Genomic DNA, 6315 nt, shown 5'->3' on the forward strand with positions numbered 1-6315 from the left:
CATGAACCCCATCACTCATTTACCCTCTAATGTGCACTGGCTATTAACAGACTTTTAACTTTTTACAGGTTGTTTTTCCTTCTGTCTTGTGCACACAGCGCTCACGCTCGCTCTCTCTCTCTCTCTCTCTCTCATTGTGTGTGTATGAGGGTTTATTACACATTCTTATTAGTAAGATTGCTTTGTCAAAGAGTTCACTCATTCGACAAACCCTTATTGAGCACCTACTGTGTGGCTAGGGATTGTTCTATGAGTTGGGAAAGCATTATTAGACAAAGCAGACAAATATCTCTAAGGGTGGAGTGGCCATTTTTTATTTTGATGAATGTTGCCACATGTTGTCTCTCACTGGTACAGGGGGAATTAATGCCTGTTTACTGCTATCCTAAATACCACTCCTTGTTTGCAGTTTCTACAGACCAAAAATACTCAAGTAATCTAAAAGAAGGCAGAAAGGGGGGAATAGAATAGATAAATAAACAAATAAAAACAAATAACCTCTCTTCCAAATAACCTGATAGCTCTAAATACAATTAGGGTTAATCGTATAAACAATTCAATTAAAATACAGAGATGCATAAAAACAAGGCTCTAATAAATTCTACACATAAGAGATATACTTTAAATATAAAGATACAGAGGGTTTGAAAGTAAATGAATGGAAAGAGATATACTATCCACATAAAAACATAAGAAGATTGGAATAGATACTATAAATCAGATAAAACAGACTGGAAGACTGTATTATCACAGATAAAAGGGAAATGCTATCATGATAAAAGGGAAAGTTCCTTAGAAAGCTATAACAATTATAAATATATACATACCTAATAATAGAGCTTCAATATATAATAAGCAAATATTGACAGAATCATAGCAGGAATTACTAGACTTCCCTCCCATCAGTAAAGGCACAGAAGGTTTGAACACCACTATCCAACACCTTGATGTGATTAACATCTATAGAACACTTCATCCAATAACTGCAGAATATAGGCATACCTCATTTTACCATGCTTTGTTTTATTGTGCATTGCAGATATTGTGTTTTTAACAAATTGAAGATTTGTGGCAATTCTGTGTCAAGCAAGTCTATTAGTGCCATTTTTCCAACAGGCTCAGATGATGGCATTTTTTAGCAATGAAGTATTTTTAAATGAAGGTATGTACATTTTTAGACATAATGCTATTGTACACTTAATAGACTACATTATAGCACAAATATAACTTTTATATGCAGTGGGAAAGCAAACGAATTAGCTTTATTGTGGTGGTATGGAACCAAACTTGCAATATCTCCAAGGTATGCCTGTATACAGTTTTTTCAAGTACATTTCACCAAAATAGACTTTAGGCTGGACCTTAAAATATATCTCAATAAATTTTAAAGGACCAAGATCATACACAATACATCCTATGATTATAGTTAAATTAGATTAGGAATCAATTATATGACATATTGGAAATCCCCAAATATCTGGAAATTAAACAACATACTTTAAAGTCAAAGATGAAATCACAAGAGAAATTATTAAATATTTTGAGTTGAATGATAATGAAAGTAGAACAGATCAAAATTCATGAGATTAAACTAAAGGAACACTTACAGGGAAATTTATAGCTTTAAATGATAATATTAGAAAAGAAGTATATGAAATCAATGACCTAAGGTTTCTCCTTAAGAAGCTAAAAAAAGCCAAGTTAATCCCTGGTAACTAGATGGAAAGAAATAATAAAGAGCATAAATCAACTTTATTGGAAATAAACATTAGAGAAAATTAACAAAGCCAAAAGTCATATTTGTATAAAGATCAATAAAACTGATAAACCTCTAGCTAGACAGAACAAGATGACTAGGGAGAGGAAACAAAGCACTGATATCAGGAACATACCTGGGGATATTACCAGAGACCCTATAGACACTGAAAGGATAATGAGAAAACAAAATTTGCCAACAAATTTGACAAGTAGACAGGATGAGTGAAGGGAGAAGTCAAACTATGATGCAATCTCAATTACTGCCATGGCTGACTCCCCAGGGAGCTCCTGAATGGACCATCAGAGTTATCCTAGGTTGGGTCTACATGGCCCCGCATTTTATACTCCCATACTAATAGTCATTAAATGGAGGCCACCCAGGGAAGAAGTGTGACCTTGAGTAAGGCAGCTCTCTGCAGCTGAGACAATTTTTGAAGGGGCTTACAAGTGTCTACCAATAGCATGCCTAGCAGCTCAGGGACTAATCCCTTCACTGAAGGGGGATCTAGGTGGTACATCACAGTGTCCACCACAGGTCCCTTTAGAAATATTTCTTTTCAAAACAGTTCAACACTGTCAGTGACATGATAGAGTAACTTGAGGTAGAGAGGAAGAGAGGATTAAAGACATGATGACTTATTAGAATAATGAACGCAAAACTAATAACATTAAAACTTACCACCCACTGTGGGTCAGGTACCCAGGTGAGAACCAAAGATACTGAAAGATATAGTCCCTGTCCTCAGTGGGAAGAGGCACAGCAGACAGCACAAAATGCGTGTTAGGATAACACTTCAGGAGAGAAGAATGATGAACAACTCACTCTGACTTTGGCTGGAGAGTAGGGGTAGGAGGGCAGTGTGAGTGGGTTGGATTTCCAGAAAGGTTTAGGTTACATTTTAGCATCTACAAGACCAAGAATTTTTTGTACAGGATGTGGCATTCGAGGCGTTTTTTAAAAACATAGTTCTGATTTTTTTAATGCACTCAGAGTTAAAGTATAATTTGGTTTAAAAAAATATGATATGCACAAGAGTTCTAAAACAATTGCTAATGGAAGACATATCTGTTTCTATATCCAATATCTTTTTTCCAAGAAACACCTTTCCTACCAATTATGTGCTGCATTAAAAAAACAACCATTACAATGTCTTCAGGACAAATTTGGTTTTTTTTTCTTCCCAGAAGACAGAATAGAAATCTATAATGAGCAAGGTTTATTTAGGATATTTTAATTTACAAACATTATTTTGGAAATGTGCTTATGATGTAAAAAAGAATGAAATTTCCTCCACTCCTTGGTTATGTATATATAGGACCTTTCAATAGGAAATGGCATTTTATTCAGTTACCTCAGATTCAAGTCTTGGAACATAGAATCTCAAAGACCTCACACCTTGAACACAGACTCTGAAAACCTCACATTCAACCTTGGAATAAAGGCTCTCAAATATTTCAGAGACTTTACACCCTGAACACAAACCAACAAATACCAAAGACTCTATCTTTAAATGCAAATAATCACTGAGTTCAGAGACCTCATACCTTCAGATGAACCACCACATACCTCAGATTAGAATCTTGGAACACAGAAACTCAGACACCTCACACACTAAATTTAGATCCCAAGTACCTCAGAAACAAACTTGGGGCAAAGACTCTGCAAAGAGTTCAGACACCTCCCACGCTGAACACAGACCTCCAATTACCTTATACCCAAACCTTGGAATACAGAATCTCAAAGGCTTCAGAGACCTCACATCCTGAATATAAACCCCAAAGACCTCAGACTCAAATCTTGGAGCACAGAACCTCTAAAAGTTCAGAGACTTCACCCTGAACAGATTACTTAAAATACCTCAGACTCAAATCTTAGAAGGGGCTCTAAATGAGTTCAGAAACCTCATTTCCTAAAAAACAGACCTCCCCGCAGTTATCTCAAATTAAATCTTGGAACACAGAACTCTAAAGAGCTCAGAGACCTCACACCCAACATGGATCCTCAAAACTTGGACTACAGACCCTGAAAGAGTTCAGAGGCATTACACATTAAAAATAGACCACCAAAGACCTCAGACTCAAACATTGGGACAGACCCTCAAAGAGTTCAGGCACTACATGCTATTAACTCAGACCTCCAGCTACATATAACTGAAACCTTAGGACATGACAAAAGTATTCAAAAAATTCAGAGACCTCACACTCTGAACAAAGACACCTAAATAGCTCAGAGTCAAACCTTGAGACATAGGCCCCACAGATTTCAGAGACATCCCAGCCTGAACATAGACTCCCAAATACCTGACTAAAACTTTGGAACACAGATTCTTAAAGATTTCAGAGACCTCATATCCTCAATACAGACTCAAAAACTATCTCAGACTCAGACCTGAGACACAAACTCTCTAAAAGTTCAGAGACTAATACTCTGAACACAGTCTCTTAAATATCTTAGTCTCAAATCTTGCAAAGGGTCCCAAATGAGTTCAGAAATGTCACTCCGCGAAACACAGACCACCAATTACCTCACAATCAAACCTTGGAACACAACCCCAAGAGGTTCAGAGACCTTAAATCATGAGTGCAAACCTCAGCTTCAAAGCTTGGGACACACAACCTTGAAGAATTCAGAGTTTCCAAGCTGAACATAAAGAAAAATACTTAAGATTTAAATCTTAGAAAACAGACCCTCAAAGATTTTCAGGGACATAACACCTTAAACACAGATGCCCCAAATACCTCATATTGAATCTTCAACACAAATTTGAGAGTTCAGAGACCATAAGCCTTGACCAGAGCACTCCACATACTTCAGACTTAAAATGTGGTACAGAGACCCTCAAACATTCAGAGATGACACTCTGGACTCAGACTCTCAAAGCCTCAGATTCAAATTATGGGACACACACCCATAAAGAATTCAGGGACTGCACACTCTGAGCACAGACTACAAAAAAACCTGAGATTGAAGCTTTGGAAAACAGACCCTCGAAGATTTTCAGGGACCTCATACCTTGAACACAGACTGCCTAACCCCACAAACTCAAATTCTGAAACACAGACCCTCAAAAAGGTCAGAGATCTCACACCCTGACCATAGTATGCCAAACATTTCTCAAAACATGGCACATAGAACCAGAAACGAGTCCAGAAGCCTCACATACTGAACACAGACCCCCAAATACTTAAGATGAAAATAGAGAAAAACAGACTCAAAGATTTCAGAGACCTCACATCTTGAATACAAAACCCCAAATACCTGACACTAAAACTTCGGGGAATTGAATATCAAAAATTTCACAGACTTCACACTATAAACTCAGTCCCTAATATCTCAGGCTTAAATCTTAGAAGAGGCCCTAAATGAGTTCAGAACCTCATTTCCTGATCCAGTTACCTCAGAATCAAACCTTGGAACACAGACCCTGAAAGAATTCAAAGACTTTACATCCCGAAAACAAACCACCAAATACCTCAGACTCAAATCGTGGAAGAGTGCCTCAAAGATTGGAGAGGTCCCACCTTGAAAAAAGACTTCCCAGGTACTCAAACTTTAGAACACAGACCCTCAAAGAACTCATAGACCTCACTTCCTGAACTAAACTCCCAATAATCTCACACTCATCCCTTAAAACATAGGCTCTCACAGGGTTCGGAGACATCATATCCCAAATGTAGACTCCTAGGTACCTCAGACTCAAACTCTGAGACACAGAACCTCAGATTTCTTGGCCTTCACACATGGAACAACATCCCTTCCCAAGGGAAAAAAATCTAAGATTCAAACCTTGGGAGGGAACCTCAGAGATATCAGAGACTTCATTCCCCAAAAGCAGACTCCAAATCTTCAACCCATATTTAGGACACAGACCATCTAAAATTTCAGAGACTTCACACTATGAAGAGAGACCCACAAAGTATTCAGAAAACTCACACCCTGACTACAGATCTACACAAATGTCAGCCTTAAACCTTGTGACACATACCCCCAACTGTTCAGAGACGTCACACCTTGAACACAAATGCTCAGATACCTGAAATCACAGAATTGGATAGACTATCAAAGAGTTTAGAGATTTTATGCCCTGAACAGAGACTCTAAATACTTATAACAAATCACAGAATACGGATTCTCAAAGATTTCAGACCTAACACCTTTAACATGGATTCCAAGTACTTCAGATACAAAATTTGGAGCAGATACTCAAAGATTTCAAGGATCTCATACTCTGAAATCGGACATCAAATACTTCAGATGAGAACTGGAGGCATAGACCTTCTGAGTTCAAAGACTGAACACCTTGAATATAGACCTGCCCAATCAAGTCAGACTCAAACTATGGACAACATACTCTCAAAGATTTCAGTGCTCACATGCCCTGTTGGCATATCTAAAATGTCTCAGTCTCTAACCTTGGACACAGACCATCAAAGTAATATAGGAAAGAGGCACGAGAACTACACAGATTGACTAAATATTAAACCAGGTTCTATTCAGAGCCTGCTACAAGCTGCTAGACAAGGGAACTTGGCTGATTAGCATTCAGCCAGATCTTG

This window comes from Pteropus alecto, unplaced genomic scaffold (genome assembly GCF_000325575.1).
Source record: "Pteropus alecto unplaced genomic scaffold, ASM32557v1 scaffold365, whole genome shotgun sequence".
NCBI classification, from domain to species: domain Eukaryota; kingdom Metazoa; phylum Chordata; class Mammalia; order Chiroptera; family Pteropodidae; genus Pteropus; species Pteropus alecto.